Here is a 26,165-nt window from a genome sequence, read left to right on the forward strand (position 1 = left end):
CATAAATTCGGATGAGACTGGAGCCACTTGTGTAAGATGAAGTGTCGGGGGCAGTTTCACATCCTTGACGGACATTAATGATCCTGTTGCGGTTTTGCTGCAAAATTTCACTTCCCAGCTCCCAAACTAAAATCCAACGCCGTTGCAACTCGAATCCACAACCTTTGAATGGCTTATCAAACAAAACAAGTAGAAGTCCAACACACTCGCCATTGCGTCACAGGGTCAGTTACGAAAAATCCCGAATTTAAAGAAAGACGTGTTTCTCCGTCCAGGGGCAAAGTGACAATGGATGTTATTCAAAAAACTCTCCCCGCGAATCTGTCTTTACTTATTTTTTTGTAAAGCTTCGATTTTTAAAGTTATCAAAAGCCGAAATAAATAAAGTAAATTATAACAATCGAATCCGTGATTAAGGCGTTACAACATAGTCTGAGCAACTGAGTTAACCGGCCGTACTGACGGTCCATTAGACATTTTAAATAATTTATGTACCTGTACACGAGTTGGTCGCGCTTTCTGTACTTGGACCCCGAAATCTCTCTGCTCCTCCACAGTTCCCAGTTTCCCACCATATAGAAAACATTCTAATTTATCTTTCTTAGATTTAAATTGGATGATCTCGCTTTCCCCCACATTGAACTATATTTGCCGCAGTTTTGCCCACTCACTGAATCTATCAATTCCCACTTTTCAACTTCCTGCGTCAATCTTCATGACTTATTGCGTCACCAGAAGGCTGCGTGTTCAAATCACGGGGTAACCGTTACTTTTCGAGCTGATCGGATTCTGGATCGTTCCGGAATGAATCTTTTATCTGCTTTTTCTCAATAAACAGAACCTTGCTCTAAAGTCTGCTTCCCTGGTTCTCAAATTTCAGGAAGGCGTCTCATTCCGCCCTCGACTATTGATTTTGACCTGCGGTTGAAACTTTTGCAAAGAGGGAAAAGAAGTCCCCAAATCGCTCCATGTGAATCTCAAACGCTTTGGGAAGAAGTTCAGTGCAAACAATCAGGAATTTAAAGGCAGCTCAATGACCTGCACTTTCATTGAATGAGTTTTGTTCGCCATTTCATTCGACCGTGAAATCGCTCCCGGCTTTTATCTCACTGAAGTGAAGAGTGTGACCGCGTTACATCTGTCAGAGTGGAAGTGACGAGTTTGGGGTCGGTATGGGTCGTTTATAACTTTTGAAATCTCACCAAGCAGCAGAGAAAAAGAAACTTGGAATCAAATTGTCCCTGTCAGTGATGAATTGAAGTGAATATCGCTCCAAGCAGATCTGGACAACTCGCAGTGCAGCCGCACAGGAGTTCCAAATCCACCTTCTCGCCACTCGGCAATCGCATGAACTGAACTTTACTCTGACCCAGTGTCACCGCGCTGAAATCGAGTTTGTCTCGGCCACACTTTTTCTGAACATCATGGTTACTGGTTTAAGAGTGAAAACTGCCGTCCGCTTCACTGTAAGTGCAAGAGACATCTTTGTAAACAACGAGTCGTGTCACAGACCTGCTCGTCGGACCTGCTCATTTCATCTCATCTCATTTTCAGTGAACCTGAATATTACTGGAATAGAGAATGGCGAATCACAGCTCGAGAAATCAATCCTCTCGACCACGAGGGGACGGAGTCTTCCAACATCCAGGTGTTTAATGACAAGGTGAGTTTAATGTTCAGGAATAACAGAGCACAGATTTTCGGTCGTGCAAACTTCACACACTTTATTTTGGAAAAGTAAACTGATAGCAGAGAGAATTTATTTTGATCGCTGCAACCTGAATTTTTAGTTCGTTGAATCAGTAGTTCAAAAAGAAACGTGTGCTGTCTCTGTGGCGCAATCGGTTAGCGCGTTCGGCTGTTAACCGAAAGGTTGGTGGTTCGATCCCACCCAGAGACGGTGGGGAAACTTTTATCTTCATGGTCTCGCATTTCCTGGTTCTGATGTTTGTTTTGGCTCGTTGGTCCAGGGGTATGATTCTCGCTTCGGGCTTGTTGTTTGAAATATGTGAGAGATCCTGGGTTCAAATCCCGGACAAGCCCTCATTCCCCCCCCACCCCCCCCCCCCCCCGACTTTTGATCTTGAGCTGCTGTTCAAACTGGCAGGGTGTTTGTCGGTATCTCAATAATCTCACGTCCTCTGAATGCATTCTACTTGCAATTGCAATTGACCTTGAAACCGCTCTCGGATTTCATCTCACTGAAGCAGAATGTGGCCGCTTTTTGTTTCAGCGTGGAAGTGACGAGGTTGTGGTTGATAACCGCGGGCACAACTGTCCGGACATTGGTCGTCAGAATGTACAAAATGCTGTCTCAAATACTCTGTTGTCATCCAGGGAGCTCTAGTTTTGCATGCCCAACCTTTCCCCGAGTAAGAATGTGTCCAGTCTGTACCCGAACTATCTCCTCACTCAAAGCCTCCCATTGCTCATTTACTGTTTTACCTGCCAATCTTTGATTCCAATCCACCTGGACCCGATCACTTTTCAACTCGCTGAAATTCGCTCTTCCCAGTTCAGTATTTTCATGCTTGATATTTCCTTGCATTTTCCATAACTATACTAAACCTGCTGCAAATGCTCCCCCACTGAATCATGCTCCACTTGCCCCACATCTTTCCCCTAAATAAATCCAGCACTGCTTCCTTCCTCGTTGGGCTGAAAACATACAGAATAAGAAAGTTCTCTTGGACACATTTCAGGAATTGCTCGCCCTCTTTGACTTTTACACTGCTCTTTCCCAGTCTATATTCGGATAAATGAAGTTCCCTTTTATCAATGCTCTAAAATTATTGCATCTTTCTGCAATTTGCTGCCAATTTGCTCCTCCATCTCCTTCCCACCAGTTGGCCCCCTATAGTCTGCATCCAGCAGCGTAATAGCTCCTCAATTGTTCCTTAATTCTAAACAAATAGATTCTGCCTTTGAACCCTTAAGCATGGCGACCCTTTCTACCGCTGTAACAGTATTTTTGATCAATAGTGCCTGGCCCACACACCCCCCCCCCCCCCCCCCGCCAACTTTTATCCCCTGCCTTTCCTGAATACGTTGTAGCCAGTAATATGTAAGTGGCCACTCCTCCGCTTGTTTGAGCCAGGTCTCCATTATTGACACTATAACATAATCCCATGTTACCACTTGTGCTTTGCGTAGAAATGAGTAACAGAATAGAATACAAGACTTTGGTGGGAGTTGTTTATAGACTTCCGGATAGCAGTGAAAAAGTAACAGGATACACAAAAGCGGAGAGGGTTGTGGGGGTCTGGAACTCACTGTCTGAAAGGGTGGTCGAGGCAGAAAACCTCAACTCATTTAAAAAGTACTTGGATGTGCAACTGAAGTGCCGAAACCTACAGGGCTATGGACCAAGTGTTGGAAAGTGGGATTAAGTTGGATAGCTCTTTTTCGGCCGGCACAGACACGATAGGCCGAATGGCTTCCTTCTGTTCGGTAACTTTCTATGATTCCATGATTCCGTGTGTGGGAAGGGATTCACTCAGTCATCACACGTGCTGAGACACCAGGGAGTTCAAAAGTGACTGCAGGAGTTGGATTCTGCTGTTAATCTCATCCAGGACTGAACCATGTTCATTCCGACATTTGGGGTTTGTTTCTGCTGGAGTTTAATATTCTGGATATCTGTTGAATAAATCAGCTTTGTTTTAAACATCTTGTTGTAGATTTTGGTCTTTCCCACCTGAGTGTTTAGCATCACCTGACTGGAGCTCAGAAAGGACAATCTGGGGGCAGGATCGTCCGATGGGAACAGAACTTCAACCTGGACACAGTCCTTCAGGGCCACACTGAGAGGGGCAAACGGCACTTTGGTCTTTCTTGGCTCTGTTCACTGATAGCAAAGTGGCCGTGCGGCATCCAGTCTAAAAATGACTGTGGTAATTATTCTCTGAAGATTTAACCTCTTTGTCTGACAGTCCTGAGTGTACCATTTAAGGCAGGCGTTAACTCATTTAAAATAAACCCGCTTAAAATAAATGGGTTATGAATTGTTATTTCCGTGAAGCCAATGTTCCATTCCTTTATATGATTGATGTGCCTGCTCTCCGACCGCAGGGAAAATGATGGAATATCAGCCCTGCTCAGCCGGCAATCATCACGGTACATTTTCTTGCAGACAAAACACACATTGAAACCCTGGAACTTTGAGGTGATGAATCCTTAGGGAAAATAAAATTAGGGCTCAAACCATCAAACCTTCGCGTCAAACGATAGCACCACGAGACAGGTGAAGAATTTACCGACTGAACCAATAATTCACTCAGCCAATCTTTGAGGTTGCAGTGACCAATATCACATTTGTCTACTGTCAGTCCAAAATGAATGATTGAAGCTTGCAGGAGTGAAAATCCAACGAGCCGGTCTTCACTCTTAAATCAGCAACTATGAAGTTAAGAGAAACGTGCCTAATAAATACTCGATTTCAGCGCGGTGACACTGGGCCAGAGTAAAGTTCAGTTAATATGATCGCCCAGTGGCGAGAGGGTGGATTTGGAACTCCTGAGCGACCGCACTGCGCATTTTCAAGATCTGCTTGGAGCACCAATCCCTTCAATTCATCACTTACAGGGACAATTCGATTCTCGGTTTCTTTTCCCTGACGCTTGGCGAGATCTTAAAAATTGGAAGCGACCAATTTCAAAGCGAAACTCGTCATCGACATGCTCACAGATACAAAGCGGACACACTCTGCTTCAGTGAGATGAAAGCGCAGAGCGGTTTCAAGGTCGAATGCAATTGTAAGCAAAGCTCGTTCAATAAAAGTGCAGGTCATTGAGGTGCATTTAAAGTACTGATTGTTTGAACTGAACTTCTTCCGAAGGTGCTTGAGATTCACGTGGAGTGATTTGGGGACTTCTTTCCACTCTTTGCAAAAGTTTGAACCGCAGGTCAAGATCAACAGTCGAGGGTTCAATTTGGGCTTATCCGCGCTCTGATTCTCGAATCACACCCCGACCTCAACCAGCCCAGAGACAAGAACGTGTCCTTGTATTGACGTGTTTCGGTCACATTCCATGAGAGGTCTATCTGTATCATGAAACGGCATTTTTGAAGAGACATTCTGATTAGTTCTGAGTTGACTCCTGAACAAGGACAAACACCGCACTGTCTGTTTTCGCATGTCAGATTCACGAAACATAATAAATTACATAAAGGCGCCGTTGGGAGTTGAACCCAGGATCTCCTGTTTACTAGACAGGCGCTTTAACCAACTAAGCCACGGAGCCAATTCCTGATATCGGTTTTCACCTCCTCTCATTAATATCTATCAGCCACACGTCACATTCTGTTGGGGGTTCAGACTGTTCCATCTTTGTCTCTTTCGCTTGCCCGTTTCCCTGTGAATCCCGCTGCTGCCTGCGCTTCAGGCTGTGTTTATCTGTGTGTGTCCATCAGTGTGTTGATGCACGGATGGATATGTTTGCTTGTGTTTGTTTGTTACGTTAAATAAATTAGAGGATCAGACAATTCTCACTCTGACACTGAAGAACTAATTAAGCAAATTTCACAGCGAAGTGTTGTTTATCGTGGTGCTGAAATTTAAAAAAATCTTAAGAGGTGCAAAAAGGGAAAAGGTGAAAAACTTGTGAAGGAAAATACGGACAACTCTCACGGTATTTACAGTATGCAAAGAGAAAGAAGGGTGACTTAGAGTAATGTGGGCCCCTGAAAGACGGATGGGGGCGATATTGTAATTGAAAATCAGGAAATGGCAGACTTGCTAAATACACACAGGAAAGGATGAGGATAATATCCCAGAGACACGAGGAAAACTGAAAATAAATCAAGGGGATTCAGTGTAAGTAAAATAATGGTAATGGAGAAAGTAATTGTACTAAAGATAAACAAATCTCCAGGACCTGATGGTTACCATCCCAGGGGATTAAAAGGAATCGGTGAGGAAATTGTACATGCTTTCGTCATGATCGTTCAAAACTCTCTTGAATCAGGAATTGTTCCATGGATTGAAAAATTGGCACTGTCACTCCAATATTTAGGAAGGGGAGGAGAGATATAGTAGAAAATTACAGACCTATTATTCTGGCGTCTGTTGTGGGGAAGTTACCAGTATCTGTTATTAGGGAAAGAATGACTGAGCACTTGGATACACAGGAATTGATCAGAGAGAGCCAGCATGGATTCGTAAAGGCGAAGTCAAGTCCAACGAAACTAGTTGAACTTTTTGAAGATATAATAACGTGGTAGATACTGGAGTGTCTCTGGGTGTTATAATTATATTGACTTCCAGAGGCATTCGATAAGGTGCCAGATAAGAGACTGTTAACACAAATGGGAGCACATGGAAATTAAAGCAACCCATTGACATGGGTAGGGAGTTGGTTGGGAGGTAGGAGACAGAGAGTAGGGATAATGGATCTGTGCTCAAATTGACAGGATGTGATTAGTGGTGTCCCCCAGGGATCTGTACCGGGCCATCAGCTTTTTACTATATGCATAAATGACGTAGATGAATGAATGAGAGCCGCATATCCAAGTTTGTCGACGACACCAAGTTAGGTGGCACAGTGAGTAGTGCAGGTCGGAGCATAAACTTATACGAGAAATTGATAGGTTAAGTGAGTTGGTAAAACTGTGGCAGATGGAGCTTACATAGAATTACATAGAATGTACATCTCCGAAACGGACAATTCGGCCCAATTAGACTATGCCGGTGTTTATGCTGCAGACGAACCTCCTCCAACGCCTCTTCATCTAACCTTATGAGCAAACCCTTTTATTCCTTTATTCCTTTCTCCTCCATGTGTTTATCTAGCTTCCCCGTAAACGCATCCATGCGATTCGTCTTAACTACTTCTTGAGGTAGCGAGTTGCACATTCTAACGAGTCTCTGGGTATATATGGTTCTCTTGAATGCCATATTGGATTAATTAGTGACTTTTATTTATGGCCCCAAGTTTTGGAATCATCACCAACAAAAGTTCAAACACCTTTTCTACATCTGACCTATCAAACCCTTGCATAATCTTGAAGTCCGATATCAGCTCAGCCCTCAGCCTTCTCTTTCCTATGGAAAAGAGCCCCAGTCTGTTCAATCTTTCAATATGGGGAAGTATGAACTTTGGACCTAAGCAAGATAGGTTAGAATATTTTCTAACTGATGATAAGCTCGGAACTGTGGAGGAGGAAAGATGTTTTCGGGTCCAAGTGCAGAAATCACTAAAAGTCAGTGGACATTTGCAAAAAATAACCCAAAAGGCTAATGGAATGTTGGCCTTCATCTTAAAGGGAGCTGGAATTCAAAGGGGTGCACGCTATGTTACAGTTATATAAACTCTGCTGAGACCACATTTCGAGCACTGCATTCAGTTCTGAGCACCACACCTCAGGGAGGATATATTGGCCTTGGAGGGGGTGCAGCGCAGATTCACCAGAATGATACCGGGGTTAAAATAGTTAAGTTGTGCGGGACAGGTTGCACAGACAAGGTTTGTATTTCCTTGTGTATAGAAGATTAAGTGATGATGTCATCGAGTTGTTGAAGGTGATTAAATCAGCCAATGGTGTGTGTGTGAGCTGTGAAACAGCTTGAAATCCCAATCCTCTCCACCACTGGGGACTGGGTCTTCCAACATGCAGGGATTTTCACTCTTGCAAGTTTCATCCACATTTTCCGCTCTTCATTTCTCCGACTTGTTTGCAGCGCCTTTCCCTTCAATTCAGGACTTAAAGGAAAAACTCGATTCTGCCGTCAATCTTCGGGTCACATGGTGAGATTTCAAATAATTGAAAACATCCCTTATCACACTCAATATCGTCACCTACGCGTTTGACGAATGCAAAGCGGCTTCAATCGCGGTTTGGCTGCACAACTCGTTCAAAGATACTGTCGGTAATTGGAGGGTCTTTCAAGTCATGACACGAACATAACAGTTCGCACTGCTGTTTTCCGTAAGACGCTTCAGATTCATGGGGAATGACTTCGGTCTGGCGGTTAAATCCGTTCCCTCTTCACAAATCCACCTTTGAACCCGGGACTTTTAGCATTTTTGATAACCGATACCAAACTGGTTTGTCCTGTACTGTACATTACTTTCTAAATATTACAGATAAGCGGAGCACTTGAGCTGTCACAGCTGTGACTTTGACTTTTCTCCCTCTGCTCTTGATCTCCCCGGCAACTGCCACTAACCACAATCTTCTGTCACACTTCTCCATCAGAAAGTTCCGAGTCTCGGTTTCCAAATGAAATAACGCCCATCTCTTCAATCAACGACAGCTCAGAGAGAGTTTCTTAGTTTCAGCTCCCAATTTCCCCAAATCCTCAAAGTAGCATGAAAATAATTGTCCTTAAGTTAATAATAATAATATAATTAAAAGTTCTTATCGTCTGGGGTTTTGTTTCAGATGCCACGGCTTTTAAATGTCGCTGCGGATGTTAAACGAATCGCCTCTTGGTTGGAGGCTTCTGTGTGGGAAAGATCACGAAGCGATAATTGAGAGACCGAGGATGAAGCTGTTTGATGGGAGCACTGGTGACACAGACCGTGCGCGGCTCCAGTGGCGCAATTGGTCAGCGCGCGTCATTTCTACAATAATTATACCCTCGAGAAATGCCGAGATTGTGAGCTCCAGCGCCATGTCAATAGTTGAACCTTTCAAACATTTTGACCAGAGTTCAAGGTACAACCGGTTCCATAACGCATCGACTTCTTCATGTCCCCATGTGGGCACTGAGGCTCCTCTGGCCTCCCGTCTTGCAATTGCAGGTGAGAGTTTATTTGTTTATGGGAGGGAGAGGGGGCAATTGGCGACAGCTGAAATGGTAAAGCGGCCGGCACAACATCTTTAAATCTAAAGAACCAAAAACACAATTCTTCTTTCCGTGAAGCAGGTATTCATCGCTTTGAAGTGTCGTGTAGGGAAAATTCGGGAGGCAAATCTGCTGCCTGGTGTCACGGTGTAACGGGTGAAATTATTCAGCTTTCAATTGTTGATCGGCTGAAATGTCGAGAGGCATTTTCCAGCTCCCACGTGGAACAAGTTTCGCTTTGGAGCCATTGGGTAAAGTGTTGTTTTTAATTGCTGCTAACGAATGACAAGACATTTTGTACAAACAAGAAGAATTGCAAAATCACGAGTTCGCTGTCCATGTTTCTGACATCATGTTCAACAGAAACAAGGATTCTCCTCAACACGTTGCTGAAAATAGGAGAAAAGGGATCCTCACCCGAATTGGACATCGACAGGGATAATTCTGAGTCCGACCATGAATCTGTATGATGGAAACGAATTAAGCAGCGAGCCTGGATAGCTCAGTCGGCAGAGCATCAAACTTTTAAAACAGGCAGTGATCTGCGGGTCCAGAGCTCAAGTCCCTGTTCAGGCTAAAAGTTTTAAAACAGCTGGCAAGTTCTGCTTTTCCAGCGGACCGAAAGGAGCAAGAGTTGGCCATCCAGTCCCTCGAGCCTGCTTCGCCAATTTGATAAGGTAATCGCTGATCTTCGACCTCAACTCCACTTTCCCGACCCATCCCCAAATCCCTTGAGTTCCTTCGTGTCCAACATTCTATCCATCTCAGTTTTGAATCTATTCAATGGCTCAGCATCCACAGCCCTCTGGGGTGGAGAATTCCAATGGTTCACAACCTTCTCAGTGAAGAAAATATTCCTCATCTCTGTACTAAATGGCCGGCCAATTATCTTGAGATTATGACCCTTAGTTTTAGACTCTCCAGCTGGGGGAAACAGCGTCCCAGCATTTAACCTGTCAAGCACTCTAAGAATTTTATATGTTTCAATTAGATCACCTTATTATTGAAAACTGCAGAGAATATAGCCCATTCTACTCAATCTCTCCTCACAAGACAACCCTCTCATCCCAGGAATCAATCCAGTGAAGTTTTGTTGCATCCACTCTAAGGCAAGTGTATCGTTCCGCAGGTAAGGAGATCAAAACTGTACACAGTACTCCAGATGTGGTCTTACCAAACCCTATATAATTACAGCAAGGCTTCCTTATCTTTGTACTCCAACCACCTCGCAATAAAAGCCAACATACCATTTGCTTTCCGAATTGCTTGCTGCACCTGCATGTTAACTTTCTGTGATCCGTGTGCAAGGACACACAAATCCCTCTGAATACCAACATTTTGCAGCCTCTCACCTTTTAAAAGATATTCTGCTTTTCTATTCTTCCTAACAAAGTGAATAACCTCACATTTCCCCACGTTATAATTCATCTGCCAACTTCTCGCCCACTCACTTAACCTTTCTGTGTCACTTTGCATCCTCTTTGCGTCCTCCTCACAGCTTACTTTCCCACCGAGTTTTGTCTCGTCAGCAAACTTGGATACATTACACTCGGTCCCCTCATCTAAGTCAACAATATAGATTGTAAATATCTGAGGCCCAAGCACTGATATTCACGGCACCCCACTAGTTAAAATCTGCCAACCCGAAAATGACCTGTTTATTCCGACTTTCTCTTTTATGTACATCAACAAATCCTCAATCCATGTTAATATATTACCCACTATCCCATGAGCCCTAATCTTGTCTAACAAACTTTTGGGTGGCACCTTATCGATTGCCTTTTGAAAATCCAAATATTCCATATCCACTGGTTCTCCCTTATCTACCCTGCTATCTACACCCTCAAAACCTCTAACAGAGTTGTCAAACACGATTTCCCTTTCACAAAACCGTGTTGCATGTGCCAAATCATGTTATGATTATCTAAGTGTCCTGTTATCAAGTCCCCAGTAATAGATTCTAACATTTTCCCTCCTACTATTCTCAGGCTAAATGGCTTGTCGTTCCCTGTTTCCTCTCTCCCTCCTTTCCTGAATGGCGGGGTTACTTTTGGTACCTTCCAATCCATGGAGACCTTTCGAGAATCATGGGAACTCTGGAAGATGAAACCAATGCATCCATTATCCCTGCAGCCACCTCTTTTAAAACCCTGGATGTGGGCCACCAGGGCCAATGAATTTGTCAGCTTTTAGTCCCATTAATTCCCCCAGTACTTTTTCATTACTAATCTTAATTGCTTTACGTTCCTCACTCTCATTGGAACCTTGGTTCCCCAATAGTTCTGGTATGATTTTTGTGTCTTCTACTATGACGACAGATACAAAATACTTGTTTAACGTCTCTGCCATTTCCTTATTCTCCAATATAAATTCTCCTGCCTCTGTCTCCAAGGGACCCATGTTTACTTTCGCTAATCTCTTCCTTTATACATACTTGGAGAAGCTCCTACAATCCATGTTTATATTTCTTGCTGGTTTACCCTCATTCTATTTTCTCCCATTTTACCAATGTCTTGGTCACCCTTTGCTGATTTCCAAAACCCTCCTAATCCTCAGGCTAACTACTCTTTTTGGTAACAATATAAGCCTCTTTTTTCATAACACTATCATTAATTTCTCCAGTTAGCCAAGGTTGAGCCACTTTTCCGGTGGTGTTTTTAATCCTCAAGCGAATGTAATTTTGTTGAGAAATTATGAATTATTTCTTGAAATGTTCGCCATTGATTATCTACCTTCATATTTTTAATCTAATTTTGCAAACCACCTTAGCCAACTCACCCCTCATAACTGAGTTATTGGTTTTGTTTAAATTTAAGACCCAAGTTTCGGACTTAACGACATCACTCTCAAACTCAATATGAAATTCTATCATATTATGATCATTCTTCCCCAGAGGATCATTTATTATAAGATTACTAATTAATCCTGTCTCATTACACAATACTCGAGCTAAAATAGCCTGTTCCCTTGTTGGTTCCTCAACATATTGATCTGGAAAACAGGCTCGAATGCATTCCATCAACATAAAACAGCTTATCTTGAGTTGCTAACATGATGTCAACACGATGGGATGACTTATGACTAGAAGACACGGCCAGATCTGCCAGGTGAATTAGATGTTTGCTGCAAACACGGAGAATTAATGAAACCAAGACTTCCCTGCAGAGCAAAGAGTTGGAAAGAAAGTTGCTGGGCATTGAGAGGCGAAGGATTTTGTCTGTTGCAGGATGAATGGACAAACGGATCTCAACTCCCTGCTTCTTTTCTACACTGATAAATCGAGACAAAAATATCATCTCCGTGCTTCTTTCAGATAATGAATGTCTGAATGCTGAAGGGATCACTGATCCAAGACAATTATCTCCACTCGCACTCTCCTTCCAATCTTGCACACGTTGCTCAGCTTTGAAATTGTGCATTTTTTCACACTGGGATTCAACTTGAAGAAAGCGATGCTGTGATCAGCTGGAGTTGTTCAGGAAATGGAGAGCAAAAAGATACATCAAAGGCTAATGATAACAGTGACTGTTCGAACACTGTGAGCTACAGTTAAAGATTGACAACCTTTAAAGTGTCAGGCAGCAGATATTTTCCAAATCATGACAGAAATGGCAAGAAAACTTCATGCACACTTTGATGAGCGGCACGACTTTCGAACAGGAGGCATTTTACAGAAGGCAAGAAAGTGCATTGTGTATCGCTCTTATGGGTTGTGAAATTGAAGAATGATGGGCTGCTGGCTGTTCAGGCAGGAGCGGTGAAATTACTCATGTTGATCAGGAGCGAGCTTTGTGCTCAGTCGGGGGAATTTGGTTGGTGCTATTTTGAACAACACCAGGAAAGTCAAATTCCCTGATCGGGAATCAAACATGGTGCCGCGGCGGCGAGAGCGCCAAATCCTCAGCACTGGACCACCAGCGAATCCGCTGCAATTTTCATTCAAGCAAGCAGAGCAACGCTGCCTTTCCGACTTGTACCTTTGAAACTCACGTCACTTTCGTCCCAGACAAGTTGCTCGCACAAAATGGAATTTGCTGTTAGAACATGAAAGAGTTGTTCAGACAACGACAGCACCAAGTGCGGGTAGGCAGGTACATGAAATAGACAGTGAGGGGAAATATTACCACAAGCTGCTGGTGGAACTGTTTCCATTTCCAAAATGCACGCACCGAATCAGTGCAGCTCCTGGGAACGGTGCAAGGCAACGCAGGGCTGTCATGTCTCACTTGAAGCAATTGACACACACAAGATTCTGCCATCACGAGCCATCTCCTTCTGTTTCTGTCACTACTTTATCTCCACCTTCCTCTGCTCCTCCAGATGCCGGTGAATTAGATGTTCAAAGCAAATACTGCGACTTAACGAGAAAAAAACCTTAACTGGAAAGCAGGAGAGGGGGAGAATGATGCTGGGTATTGAGAGACGATGGATTTTGCAGATACCTGGATAAATAGGCACAACGACCTCATCTCCCTGAATATCTTAATGCAAAGAGATGTTCTCACTGCCCCAGGCCCATTATCTCCAGTCGCATCTCCCACCAATCTTGCCTATGTTGCTTCGCTGTGAAATTGTGCAATTTTTCACACTGGGATTCCATTTGATGAAAACATTGCTGTGATCAGCTAGTGTTGTTAAGGAGATGGAGCACAAGGAGATACATAAAAACCTAATGATATCACTGCCTCTTCGGAGACTGTGAGCTACTGTTAAAGCTGGGCAATATTTAAAGTGTCAGACAGCAGGTCTTTTCCAAATCTTGACACAAATGGCAAGAAAACTTCACGCAGACTTTGATCAGCGTCCTGACTTTAAAAAAGCCGGCATTTTATACAGGCATTCCACACTCTGGACCTTGACCCTTCCCCTGGGATTCTCACTATGAACCGGTGGGATTTGTTTTGAGAAAGGATGTCCCAGCTCTCCACCTTAAAAGGGACACGGACAGGACCAGATTGGCTGAATGGCACTGGTTTAAGACATCACTGCAGTGCCTAGAAACCCTGCTCAGTAAGGTCTGTGAGTGTTGGATGGGACAGTGTAGAGGGTGTGGAGAGAGCTTTACTCTGTATCTAACCCGCGCTGTCTCTGCCTTGGGAGAGTTTGATGCGACAGTGTAGAGGGAGCATTACTCTGTGTCTCACCTGTGCTGTCGTTATCCAGGGTGTGTTTGATAGGGCAGTGCTGAGGGAGCTTTACTCTGTATCTTACCCGTGCTGTACCTGCCCCAGGAGTGTTTGATGGGACAAAGTAGAGGGAGCTTTATTTTGTATCTAACCCGTGCTGTACTTGCCCTATGAGGGTTTTGTGGTACAGTATATGTAACCCCTGCTGTACCTGCCCTCGGAGTGTTTAATGGCAAAGTAGGCAAAGTAGAGAGGATCCTAACTTTGTGTCTAACTAGTGCTGTACCTGTCCTGGGAGGGTTTGATGGAACGGTGTGGAGGGAGCTTTACTCTGTATGTAACCCGTGCTGTACCTGTCCTGGGAGTGTTTGATGGTACAGTGTAGAGGGTCTTTAGTCTGTATCTAACCCGTGCTGTACCTGACTGGAGAGTGTTGACACTGGGTGCTCACCTCGATGAGAACAACATTTAACCCGAAGATGAAAAGATAAACCCAGCAGCTCCTCGCCTGTACACAGACATTAGGAGACATTGAGTGTCCCTAACACATTTAGACAATGCCCATAATCAAATTTTGAACACTACCCTGAGATCTCCCCTTACCGTTCTTTGATCTATGAAAAGAGTCCCAGTTTCTCCAGTCTCTCCTCATAACTAAAGTCTCTCGTCACTGATATTTCACATTTCAGTGAATCTCTTCTGCGCTCTCTCCATGGCCTTGACATTTTCCCTAGTGTAAGATCCCCAAAACTTGACACAATATTCTAACCGCAGCCTAACCAATAACTTGTACAGGTTTACATGGCCTCTGTCCTTTTGTACTCTATACCCCTATTTGTAAAACCGAGGATCACGTGTATTTTTCAACCACTTGATCAACTTGACCTCCCACTTTTAAAGGTTTGTGTATCTGAACACTTTGCAGGCTTTAGAAATATTAACATAACATGGCTAAAATACATTGACATTAAATGTCTGATATAATGTGTATTATGGGAAAGAGAAGTTTAATCTGAGTTAGAAACTCAAACAGGCGCTTGACTGCAGGCAGGTCGCCATGGCAACACTAATCAGCCATTCCATTCCACAGAATCGGCTGGTTGGAATCTCTAATCCGATAAGGGGAAGGAACAGGACTTTTTTCTGTTATTAACCATAATGTAAACCTAAACCAGAGTGAGCAACATAGTAGATCAGATTGTAAGGTGTGATGCTTATTTAATGAATATAAAATTTTATCTCCTGATGTCAAGCAGCATACAGGGTAAGATAAGGCAGAAAAGGAAAGCTCATGTCAGACACCGAGAGCTCAATAATACCGAAAGCCGAGAGGAGTATAAAAAGTGCAGGGGTGAAATTAAAAAGGAAATTAGGAAACCAAAGAGAGGGAATCAAAAAATATTGGCAAATTAAATCAAGGAAAATCCAAAGATGTTTAATAAATACATTAAAAATAAGAGGATAATGAAGCGAAGAGTAGGGACTTTTAGAGACCAAGAAAGGAACCTATGTGTGGAGGCGGATGATGTAGGTATGGTTCTTAATGAATACTTTGCTTCCGTCTTCACAAAAGAGAGGGATGTTGCAGACGTTGTAGTTAAGGAGAAGGAGTGTGAAATATTGGATGCGATAAACTTAGTGAGAGAAGCAGCATTGAGGGGTTCAGCATCTTTGAAAGTAGATAAATCATCAGAGAGGGATGAAATGTATCGCAGAGTGTTAAAAGAAGCAAGGGAGGAAATAACGGAGGCTCTAACCATCATTTTCCAATTCTCAGTGGATACAGGCGTGGTGCTGGAGGATTGGATGACTGCTAATGTTGTACTATTGTTTAAAAAGAGACCGAGGGATAGATCGAGTAATTACAGGCCAGTCAGTCTAACTTCGGTGGTGGGCAAGTTTGGGAATCAATCCTGAGGGACATGATAAACTATCACTTAGAAAGGCACGGAGTAATCAAGGACAGTCAGCGTGGATTTGTTATGGGAAGGTCGTGTCTGACTAACTTGATTGATTTTTTTGAGGAGGTAACAAGGAGAGTCGATGAGGGTAATGCATTTGATATAGTCTACATGGGTTTTAGCAAGAGTTTTGACAAGATTGCACATGGCAGACTGGTCAAAAAGGTACAATCCCATGGGATCCAAGGGAGAGTTGCAAGTTGGATCCAAAATTGGCTCAGTGGCAGGAAAAAAAAGGGTAATGATCGACGGGTGTTTTTTTGACTGGAAGGCTGTTTCCAGTGGGGTTCCGCAGAGCTCAGTACTCAGTCCCTTGCTTTTTGTGATGTATATTAATGATTTGGACTTAAATGTCGGGGGCTTGATCAAGAAGTTTGCAGATGATACAAAATTGGCCGCATGATTGATAGTGAGGAGGAAGCTGTAGAGTGCAGGAAGATATCAATGGACTGGTCAGGTGGGCATAAAAGTGGTAAATGGAATTCAATCCGGAGAAGTGTGAGGTAATGAATTTGGGGCAAGCAAATAAGGCAAGGGAATACACAATAAATGGGAGGATACTGAACGGTGTAGAAGAAGTGAGGGACCTTGGAATGCATGTCCACAGATCCCTGAAGGTAGCAGGATAGGTAGATAAGGTGGTTAACAAGGCATATGGAATTCTTTCATTTACTAGCCACGGCATAGACCAGGGAGGTTTTGCTGGAACTGTATATAACACTGGTTAGGCCACAACTTGAGAACTGTGTACAGTTCTGGTCACCACAATACAGGAAGGGTGTAATTTCACTTGATTGGGTACAGGGGAGATTTACGAGGATGTTGCCAGGACTGGATAATTTTATGCACGAGGAAAGGTTGGATAGGCTGTGATTGTTCTCTTTGAAACAGAGGAGGCTGAGGAGTAATTTCATTGAGGTGTACAAAATTATGTGTGGCCGTGATAGGCTGGGTAGCAAGGACCGATTTCCCTTAGCAGAGAAGTCAATAAACAAAGGGCAGGGCATAGATTTAAAGTGATTGGTAGTAGGATTATTGAGGAGCTGAGGAAAACATTTTTCACCCAGAGGGTGATAGGTGTCTGGAACTCACTGCCTGAAAGGGTGGTCGAGGCAGAAACCCTGAACTCATTTAAAAGGTACCCGGATATGCACCTGAAGTGCTGTGACCTACAAGGCTATGGACCAAGTGCTGGAAAGTGGGATTAGGCTGGATGGGACGAATGGCCTCCTTCTGTGCCGTAAATTTTCTATGATTCTATGATTCTAATTAACAGTAAGCAGGGTAGTTCAGGGATCAGGAGAACACTACTGAAGAAAAGTAACTGCTGGGAACCAAGCAATGTGTCCTTGTAAACCACAGATTAGGGAAGTTGCAGCTCCAGTGACAGATGGATCACAACAGGGTATAAAAATGAGGGGATACTGATGTAAGGGGCAGTTGGGACTGGAGACACCGGAGATCAAGCTCAGGGCGTCCGTCGTTCCATCCAGAGGACTGATCTCGTCTACACGGGGGATTTGCATGTTTACTCTGGAACGGTAGAAGCAAGAGAATTTGCTCATATATTTCTTAATGAGGTATTAAAGTTGCTGACTCTCAGACTTGTTAATTAATAAGACAATGCATCAGTTAGAACCTTCCACACCTAAGTCTCTTTGCTGCTCGACTTTAAGAGTTTGACCATTTAGTTTACATTTCATCTCATTTTTCTTCCTCTCAAAATGCATCCCGTCACATTTCTCTGCATTAAATTTCACCTGCCCCATTTACTAACCCGTGGACATCACAATTGCCCAAGGTGCCAATTTTGGCGTCATCTCGAAATCTTCACCTTGTGTCCCACATACCCAAGCTCAGATCATTCTCTATATTGAGAAGAGCCATGGTAACACTGACCCTGGGGCACACCACTATTAATATCCCTCCAGTCTGAAGAACATCCATTAACCACGACTCTCTGTTTTCTGCCCTTTACACAACTTCCTATCCACACTGCCTCATTCCCGATAATAAGGGCAGTATTAATTTTATCAACAAGCCTCCTGTCCGGCATCTTACCAAACACCCTTTCACAATCAATGTACACAATATCCACTACATTCCCTTTATCAGTAGACTTGAGTTCTCTCAAATGATCCATGTTGGCTGTTCTTAATTAATGTGTTTTTCTAACAAATGTTGAAATGCTTGCTCCACCTCATCTGCTTTGATCTGTTTCAAAACGCAACAGAAAGATCAAGTCGTCTTCTGGAGTTTAAGATAAATTAGATTTTAAAAATTACGTTTCAGACAATGACGGGCATCTGGGCTGAGACCCGCCCATTCTGTGCCGCAACTCTCGCCCCTCACACACTCCGATTGATTGGAGGACCAACTCACCCGCTCACCCCTCCAGTCAATTTCCGCTCCTCCTATTGATACGGAACTCTCCTTCATCACCATGGTGGGATTAGTGTTGACACTGACATCCTGAGGTGCAGTTCGAAAATAAACCTTAATTGAACCCGTCAGTTGCAACATTTAATAAAACGAAATTAATAAAAGTTACCGTAAAATATATTTTCTGGAGTTTACCAAAGTGGTGGAGCGTCTGCGCTGTATGTTTGTGCCAGTTTAAATGGCACGAAGAGCTGGGGTTTCAGTTAATTTTATTTTCCTTGGTCCAAACGCGCTCTCGCTTCTTCCAATGTATTTGCTTCTCATCAAGATGTTAAGACCAGCAATGGCGGCTGCAACACCCAGCATGCAGCACGGTACAGATTGAGCCCTATCTGAATCAGTGGAGCACAGCGCGCAGGCGCAGTCTGACTCATTATCGGGCTGTGTGTCCTGAGCATGCGCGGTCAGTCGAGGCTGCGGGAGGAGCGCGTTCGGTGCAGGTGAGAGGATCGGAGCAAGAGGATCAATAAACCCCGGGGCCCGGGTCCGGGCTCAGGCCCAGGCTCAGGCTTCACAAACCCCGAGTGCGGCCCCAGACCCGAATATAAAACAGTGAACATTATCCCCCCCTCACTACCCGCCGGTTTCCGGTTTCTCCCGTTTCGCTCCGGACCAACTCTCAACAAAAGGAGAAATGGTGATCGGTCAGGGAGCGTCTGTAAATGAAGGAGAAATAGTGATCGGTCAGGGAGTGTCTATAAATGAAGGAGAAATGGTATTCGGTCAGGGAGCGTCTGTAAATGAAGGAGAAATCGTGATCGATAAGGGAACAAATGCAAATGAGGGGGAAATTGTGATCGGTCAACGAGCGTTTGTAAATGAAGGAGAAATGGTGATCATTCAGGGAGCATCAGTAAATGAAGGAGAAATGGTGATCAGTCAGGGGGAGTCTGTAAATGAAGGAGAAATGGTGATCAGTCAGCGAGAGTCTGTAAATGAAGGAGAAATGGTGATCTCTTTTTCTTCAGTCATCGAGGGAGCTCTAGCTTTGGATGCTATTCCTTTGCTCCTCGTGGGAATCGGTCTACTCTCTACCAAACCCACTCCTCCTCGAAGGCCTCCCATTGTTCAATTACTGTTTTGTTGCCAATTTTTGATACCAATTCACCTGGACAAGATCCCATTTTAACTCATGAAATTAGCCCTCCTCCAGTTAAGAATTTTCACATTTGACTGTCCCCTGTCCTTTTCCATAACTGTTCTAAACCTAATGAGATTATGATCACTGCTGCCCCACTGAAACATGCTCCACCTGTCCCACTTCATTCTCCACACCGAGCCCACTGCTGTACTCACATTCACTCTCTCACATTCACTCTCTCACACTCACTCTCTCACACTCACTCTCTCACATTCACTCTCTCACCCTTTCACTCATGGTTTAGGGCCACTGAAAAATGATGCGATGTGTTTGGATTTCAGCACAGGGAGGAGGGAGAGTGTGTGGGACGGGGATTTACAGCTTTGAGGAATAAGAGAGGAAAGAATGTTCCATAGAACGTCGAGTTATCTGATCTGAATTTTTATCCTGTACTTACAGTGATAACTTTTATAAACTCCTTTTACAGGGTATTAGAAGGGGAGGATTTGCAGAGGGAAACTCAAACCAAAGATCACGTCAAGATCTGACAGAGTCATTTGATTCATCAGGACTTGAAGATCATCGGCCTTTGAATGTGGAAGGAGAAATGTTTGTCTGTTCGATCTCTGGGAGAAGATTTCAAACATCAGTGTGAGTGGAAAAGCACCAAGACACACACACCCGAGTGAGAGTGTTCCAGTGCACTGACTGTGGAAAGAGCTTTAACCAGTTACACAGCCTGAAAAAACATCACACCATTCACAGCGGGGAGAAACCGTACACGTGTTCTGTGTGTGGACGAGGCTTCAACTGATCGTCCAACCTGGAGAGACACAAGGACACCCGGACCACGGAGAAACCGTGGAAATGTGGGGACTGTGGGAAGGGATTCAATTACCCGTCACTGCTGGAAACTCATCGACGCAATCACACCGGGGAGAGGCCGTTCACCTGCTCCGTGTGTGGGAAGGGATTCGTTCAGTCATACAGCCTCCTGATGCACCAGCGATTTCACTCTGATAAGCGACCTTTCAAGTGTTCGATTTGTGAAAAGAGGTTTAAAAGCAAAAGTAACCTGCTGACACACCAACGCATTCACACCGGGGAGAGGCCGTTCATCTGCACCGTGTGTGGGAAGAGATTCACTCGGTCATCTCAGCTTCTGTCACACCAGCGAGTTCACACTGAGGAGAGGCCGTTCTCCTGCTCCGTGTGTGGGAAGGGATTCACTGGTTCATCCACCCTGCTGACACACCAGCGAGTTCACACTAGGGAGAGCCCGTTCACCTGCTCCGTGTGTAAGAAGAGATTCACTCAGTCATCCCACCTTTTGTCACACCAGCGAGTTCACTCTGATGAGAGACCTTTTAAATGTTCTGACTGTGAGAAGAGGTTTAAAATCAAAAGGAATCTGCTGACACACCAACGCACTCACACTGGGGAGAGGCCGTTCACCTGCTCCGTGTGTGGGAAGAGATTCACTCGGTCATCCATCCTGCTGACACACCAGCGAGTTCACACTGGGGAGAGGCCGTTCACCTGCTCCGTGTGTAAGAAGAGATTCACTCAGTCATACCACCTTCTGCAACACCAGCAAGTTCACTCTGATGAGAGACCTTTTAAATGTTCTGACTGTGAGAAGAGGTTTAAAATCAGGAACGAACTGCTGAGACATCGACGCACTCACACTGGGGAGAGGCCTTTCAACTGCTCCGTGTGTGGGAAGGGATTCACTAATTCATCCCACCTTCTGAAACATCAACTTGTTCACACTATTGAGTGACCTGTTAATGCACTGACTGTGAGAAGAGCTTTAAAAGCAGAAATGAACTGCTGACACATCAATACATGCCCATTGGGGAGAGACTGTTCACCTGCTCCGTGTGTGGGAAGGGATTCACTCAGTCATCAGACGTGCTGAGACACCAGCGAGTTCACATATGACTGCAGGGGTCGGATTCTGCTGTTAATCGCATCCAGGACTGAACCATATCCATTCTGACAGTTGGGGTTTGTTTCTGCTGATGTCAATAACCCCTATAACTGGGCTGGAGTTTAATATTCTGGATATCTGTTCAATAAATCAGATTTGTTTTAAACACCTTCTTGTAGATTTTAGTCTTTCCCACCTGAGTGTTTAGCATCACCTGACTGGAGCTCAGAAAGGACAATCTGGGGGGAGGATCTTCCGGTGGGAACAGAACTTCAGCCTGGACACAGTCCTTCAGGGCCACACTGAGAGGGGCAAACGGCACTTTGGTCTTTCTCATCTCTCTTCGGTGACAGCAAAGTCACTGTATGACATCCAGTCTAAAAATGACTGTGGTAATTATTCTATGGAGATTTCACCTGTTTGAGTGACAGTCCTGAGTCTACCATTTAAGGCAGGCGTTAACTCATTTAAAATAAACCCGTTAAAAATAAATGAGTTAAAGTCTGCATTAAAATAGCAGAGGGAGGAGTTCACAGGAGCCTGTTAACTGCTGGTACAATTATACAACAGTCATTCGATCTCCAGATAAAGAAGGACCTGCAGTGTGTTTCCAGAATTCATGGTTTTATTGATGTGTGCGTGTTAGACACCAGGATCACTAAAAATACACGACCCGGACCATCCACAGGGTGGGGGCGATCCCGACAGTTACTCTGGGATCACTCCCACTGCGGAACTCCACCACTGACCCTGCTGAAGGTTGCAGGCTCAGGGAGTGGGGCCTCCAGGAGTGGACTGTAAGAAAGCTGGGTTTCAGTATCCTGACAAATATATGCTGAGGTACCAGAGGAATCCTTACTAAGGAACCGTCTGGGATTTTACCTCTCAGTGTGGGTCTCGTGGTGAATGATTCCTGACTCCCCGAACTGTCTTACATTTAACCCAGGTCGGAACAGGATGAATTCAGTTTACAGGAAAATTGGGACAAATATCACCCACAATCGAGGGAGACAAAAGCAGCCATTAGAGAAGCTCAGAGATCTTTGGAAAAGAAGATGGTGCACAATTGTGGGAATAATAGCAAATGTCTTTCCAGCTACGTCAGGAGTCAGAAGACCATTAAAGATGGTTTAGGGCCACTCAAAGACAGTTCAGGACAGATTCCCGGGCTATAGCAGAGATGTTAAATGACTATTTCTCATCAGTTCCACTCCTGTGGATGATGCTCAGATTCCAGCTGTGGGATGTGCTGTCAACAATAACATCATAAATATTAAAATAGAAAGGGATGTCACTTTGGATAAAATATGAACTCTCAAAATGCATTGTGCTCCAGGTCCAGATGATATCCACCCCTGGGTGTTTAAAGAGATGGGACGGGTGCTCTGTGAGCCCCTTGCCTGTATCTTCAACAGATCAATAGAGTCAGGGATTGTCCCCTGAGATTGGAAGGTAGCTCACGTAGTTCCCATTTTCATTAAAGGGGACAAATCAGAGCCGGGGTATGACAGGCCCATCAGTGTGACCTCGATCAGAGGGAAGATGCTTGAAGGGATCCTAAGAGATGCTGTTTATGATCCCGGGGAAAGAGAAGGAGCCATTAGAGATACTCAACACGGCTTCTGGGAAAGAAGGTCGTGTCTCACAAACTTGCTTGAGTTTTTTGAAGAAGTTGCTGGGTCAGTGGATGAGGGTAATCCTGTTCACATTGTCTATCTCAGGGGTGTCAAACTCATTTCCTTTGGTGAACCTGACCCGATATCCTGGCACTTGGCCTGGGCCACATTCAGCAAAAGTTATTAAACTGGAAATAGATGAAGATGAACTATATTTTTACTTCCATACATTTAGATGTTGTTTACTGCTACTGTTGCTCCTGATACCTGGCGCCTCTTAGCTTGAACTATTGCACCAACATTTGGAGTAAATTACTGGCCTGAGGCCTGTCTTGGATAAAAACATGAGGACCACTTGTCATTACAGAACTGTGTGCCCCAAACACTAACCCTGGAAGTGAATTCCACAGACTGCCTACTCCCTATGTAAAGAAGTTTCTCTTGACTACTGCTCTAAAACAGATAGCAGGGGTTAATTGTAGCGACTCACACTGCATAAGGTGGAAAGTGATGCTCCACAAGGATTGGTTCTGGGACCACTGTTCACAATTCACATAAACGATTTGGACTCGGGAATCGGAATTACAATTTCAAAATTTACAGATGACACCAGATTGGCGGGGTGGGGTGGAGTTTAGATAATATTGATGAAGATTGCGACCAAATACATAAGGATGTTTGGAAGATTATGGCCAGTACCTCTGCAATTTCCACCGTGAATTCGCTCAGCAACCTAGAATGCATCCCATCCGGACCAGGTGACGTTTCTACTTTAAGTCCAGCCAGCCTTTCAAGTACCTCCTCTTTATGAATTTCTAGCCAATCCAGTATCTTAACGACATCTTCCTTTACTGACACTCTGGCAGCATTTTCTTCCTTGGCAAAGACAGATGCAAAGTATTTATTTAGTACCTCAGCCATGCCCACTGTCTCCCACTGCCACTTCCTCACTATAACTGGGGTGAGTGGTACAATGGATAACGCATCTAACTATAGCTCAGCAGACGATATGTTCGATTCCTACTTGGCTTGGGAGTTTTTTTTAATGCAAACTGCATTATTTTATGGCTTTCAATACCTTGCAAGCTGTCCTACTTGATGGTGCTGCCTGGCTCCATACCTGGTAAGTGCCTTCTCAGTGCAGCAAGCAGTGGTTCAGTGCCATAATCTGAAAGTCCTGAATCCAATCTTCAGAGAAGGCATCAAGGATTACGATGCTTTTTTTTCCATCTCTCACCTCATCTTTCCATCTTTGCTGCATAGCAAAATCAAGAACTTTTGCTTCCTGCAGCACATCAAAAGATTTGCTGCCCCTTGACCTCTCTGTACCCAAACACACAGTGAAGTTTAGGAAGTTCATGGGCTATGGACTCAATGACAACACTCTTGTTTCTGTATAATTGCACCAAGACAATCGGTGAGTGGAGAATATAATCAACGATCCCGCTACTTCTCACATGCCAAGTGAGCGCTCTACCAGTTGAGCTAATTCCTCGTTTGCTGTTTGTAAATCGTCCTTCACAGTTCCCGCCTCGCACTCACCTCCAAGCTGCTCCACGACCAGCAGAGAAATCTTGCCTTGGGTTGCTGCTCCCTGAATATATCAAATACTTTGCTCCAATCGGCGGTATCGAGCATCAGCAAGTGAGGAACAGCAGAACGGGAAGCCACAGTAATCATGAATGATGCTGAGAAGAGCCCGAGCCTGCGGAAGGAAGATGAGGTCACCGGAAAGCAACAGCCGCCCGAGCTTGAGGGAGCAGCGTGAGCCCTGACTGACTGACTGATCGAAGACCTTTTTGCCTGAAATTGAGGGCGATTTGAAGTGTTGCTGCTCAAAGGCACTCCCTGCTGGTGAGCAGAGGGAAATGCTCGAGTGAAACAGCCGTGCTTGGGCAGAAACAGAAAGCTTTCAGGTTTGAGAAAGGAAAAGTGGTGTCCTGTGACTCAGTGGCAAAATGTTAATCTGTAAGATGCCTGTAAAGTTCAGAGAGCGACCTTGAGGTAATTGTTGCTTATTCCAAAACCACACTCACTCCTTCGAGCCGGAATTGAACCAGCGACCTAAGGATGACTTTACTTTAGTTTCATTCATTACAGTCCTCCGCTCTACCAGCTGAGCTATCGAAGGGAAGCGATAGAAAGGGTTGTCTTTGGTGATTGTTCACCGTGCGCCTGTTAACATGTTCAGACTCGTGGAGTCCGGTGCTGATCGAAGACTTCTTTTGCCTGAAAGCCAGAGCTGAGTGTTTTGAAGTATTGCTGCTGAAAAGCACTCCCTGCTGGTGAGCAGAGGCAAAACAGCCTTGTTTGGGCAGACACAGAAAGTTTCACGGTTTGTGAAAGGAAAAGAGGCGTCCTGTGCCTTCATGGCAACATGTTAATCTGTAAGTTGCGTGTAAAGTTAAGAGAGCGACCTTGAACTAATTGCTGCTTATTGCAAAAGCACACGTACTCCTTCGAGCAGGAATTCAACAAATGACATAAGGATCAGTTTGTCTTATTTTCCATGACAGTCTTGTCGCGCTACCAGCTGAGGTATGGAAGGGAAGCGGCAAAAATGTTTCACTTTGGTGATTGTTCACCGTGCACCTTTGACACACCCGGACTCGTGGATTCCAGTGCTCATGACTGAGGCTGACTCGGTCCCTGCTCATACCGCAGTGATGTGGGAGTGGGAGCTGCTCCGTGTTCTCCACAGCCTGGGCCAGTGACACAATGAATAATGCGACTGATTATTGATCTGGAGATTGTGGGTTCAAGTTTACGGAGGGTGTAAAGTGGAAGGCTGGGCCTGGAGAGCATTGGAATAGTCGAGTCTAGAAGCAAACAAAGGCACGGATGAGGGTTGCAGCAGCAGAACTTCATTCTGGCAGTTGGGATTTGTTTCTGCAGATGTTAATAGCCGCTATAACTGGGCTGAAATTCAATATTCTGGTTATATGTCAAATAAATCAACTTTGTTTCAAACAGAATGGTTCAATTACTTGCTGAATTCAAGATAAGAGACTAATTGATGTCCTAATTACCGATTATTATGCTTTTTCTCCTTTCTCACTGTAAATTACTTCAGTTCTCATACCTTCAATTACTCTCATGGCCAAGTCCCAGTTCCCCGGTCCTTCCTGATTGCCTTATCCAGCCTTCAGATCCATGGAAGGTATCGGTAATGTACCGGGGAACACTAAACACAAAACCCAGTCTGTGAATCACTTTCA

The 26,165-nt window shown here is 44.4% G+C and overlaps 3 non-coding genes and 1 pseudogene across 3 annotated transcripts; 2 read left to right on the plus strand and 2 right to left on the minus strand.

Annotated features, from left to right (window-relative positions):
- Positions 1-1,826: 1,826 nt before the first annotated feature.
- On the plus strand, positions 1,827-1,900 carry trnan-guu (transfer RNA asparagine (anticodon GUU)). Its single transcript has one exon. It is a non-coding gene; the product is annotated as a tRNA-Asn (tRNA).
- Positions 1,901-5,169: 3,269 nt separating this feature from the next.
- trnat-agu (transfer RNA threonine (anticodon AGU)) lies at positions 5,170-5,243 on the minus strand. The gene has a single exon. It is a non-coding gene; the product is annotated as a tRNA-Thr (tRNA).
- Positions 5,244-20,104: 14,861 nt separating this feature from the next.
- On the plus strand, positions 20,105-21,446 carry LOC137336084 (zinc finger protein 16-like; annotated as a pseudogene).
- Positions 21,447-24,983: 3,537 nt separating this feature from the next.
- Positions 24,984-25,078, minus strand: trnay-gua (transfer RNA tyrosine (anticodon GUA)). The gene is made up of 2 exons: positions 25,042-25,078; positions 24,984-25,019 (listed from the first exon to the last, which is right to left on the minus strand). It is a non-coding gene; the product is annotated as a tRNA-Tyr (tRNA).
- Between the last annotated feature and the right edge of the window lie 1,087 nt (positions 25,079-26,165).

This window comes from Heptranchias perlo, chromosome 20 (genome assembly GCF_035084215.1).
Source record: "Heptranchias perlo isolate sHepPer1 chromosome 20, sHepPer1.hap1, whole genome shotgun sequence".
In the NCBI taxonomy this organism is placed as follows: Eukaryota; Metazoa; Chordata; class Chondrichthyes; order Hexanchiformes; family Hexanchidae; genus Heptranchias; species Heptranchias perlo.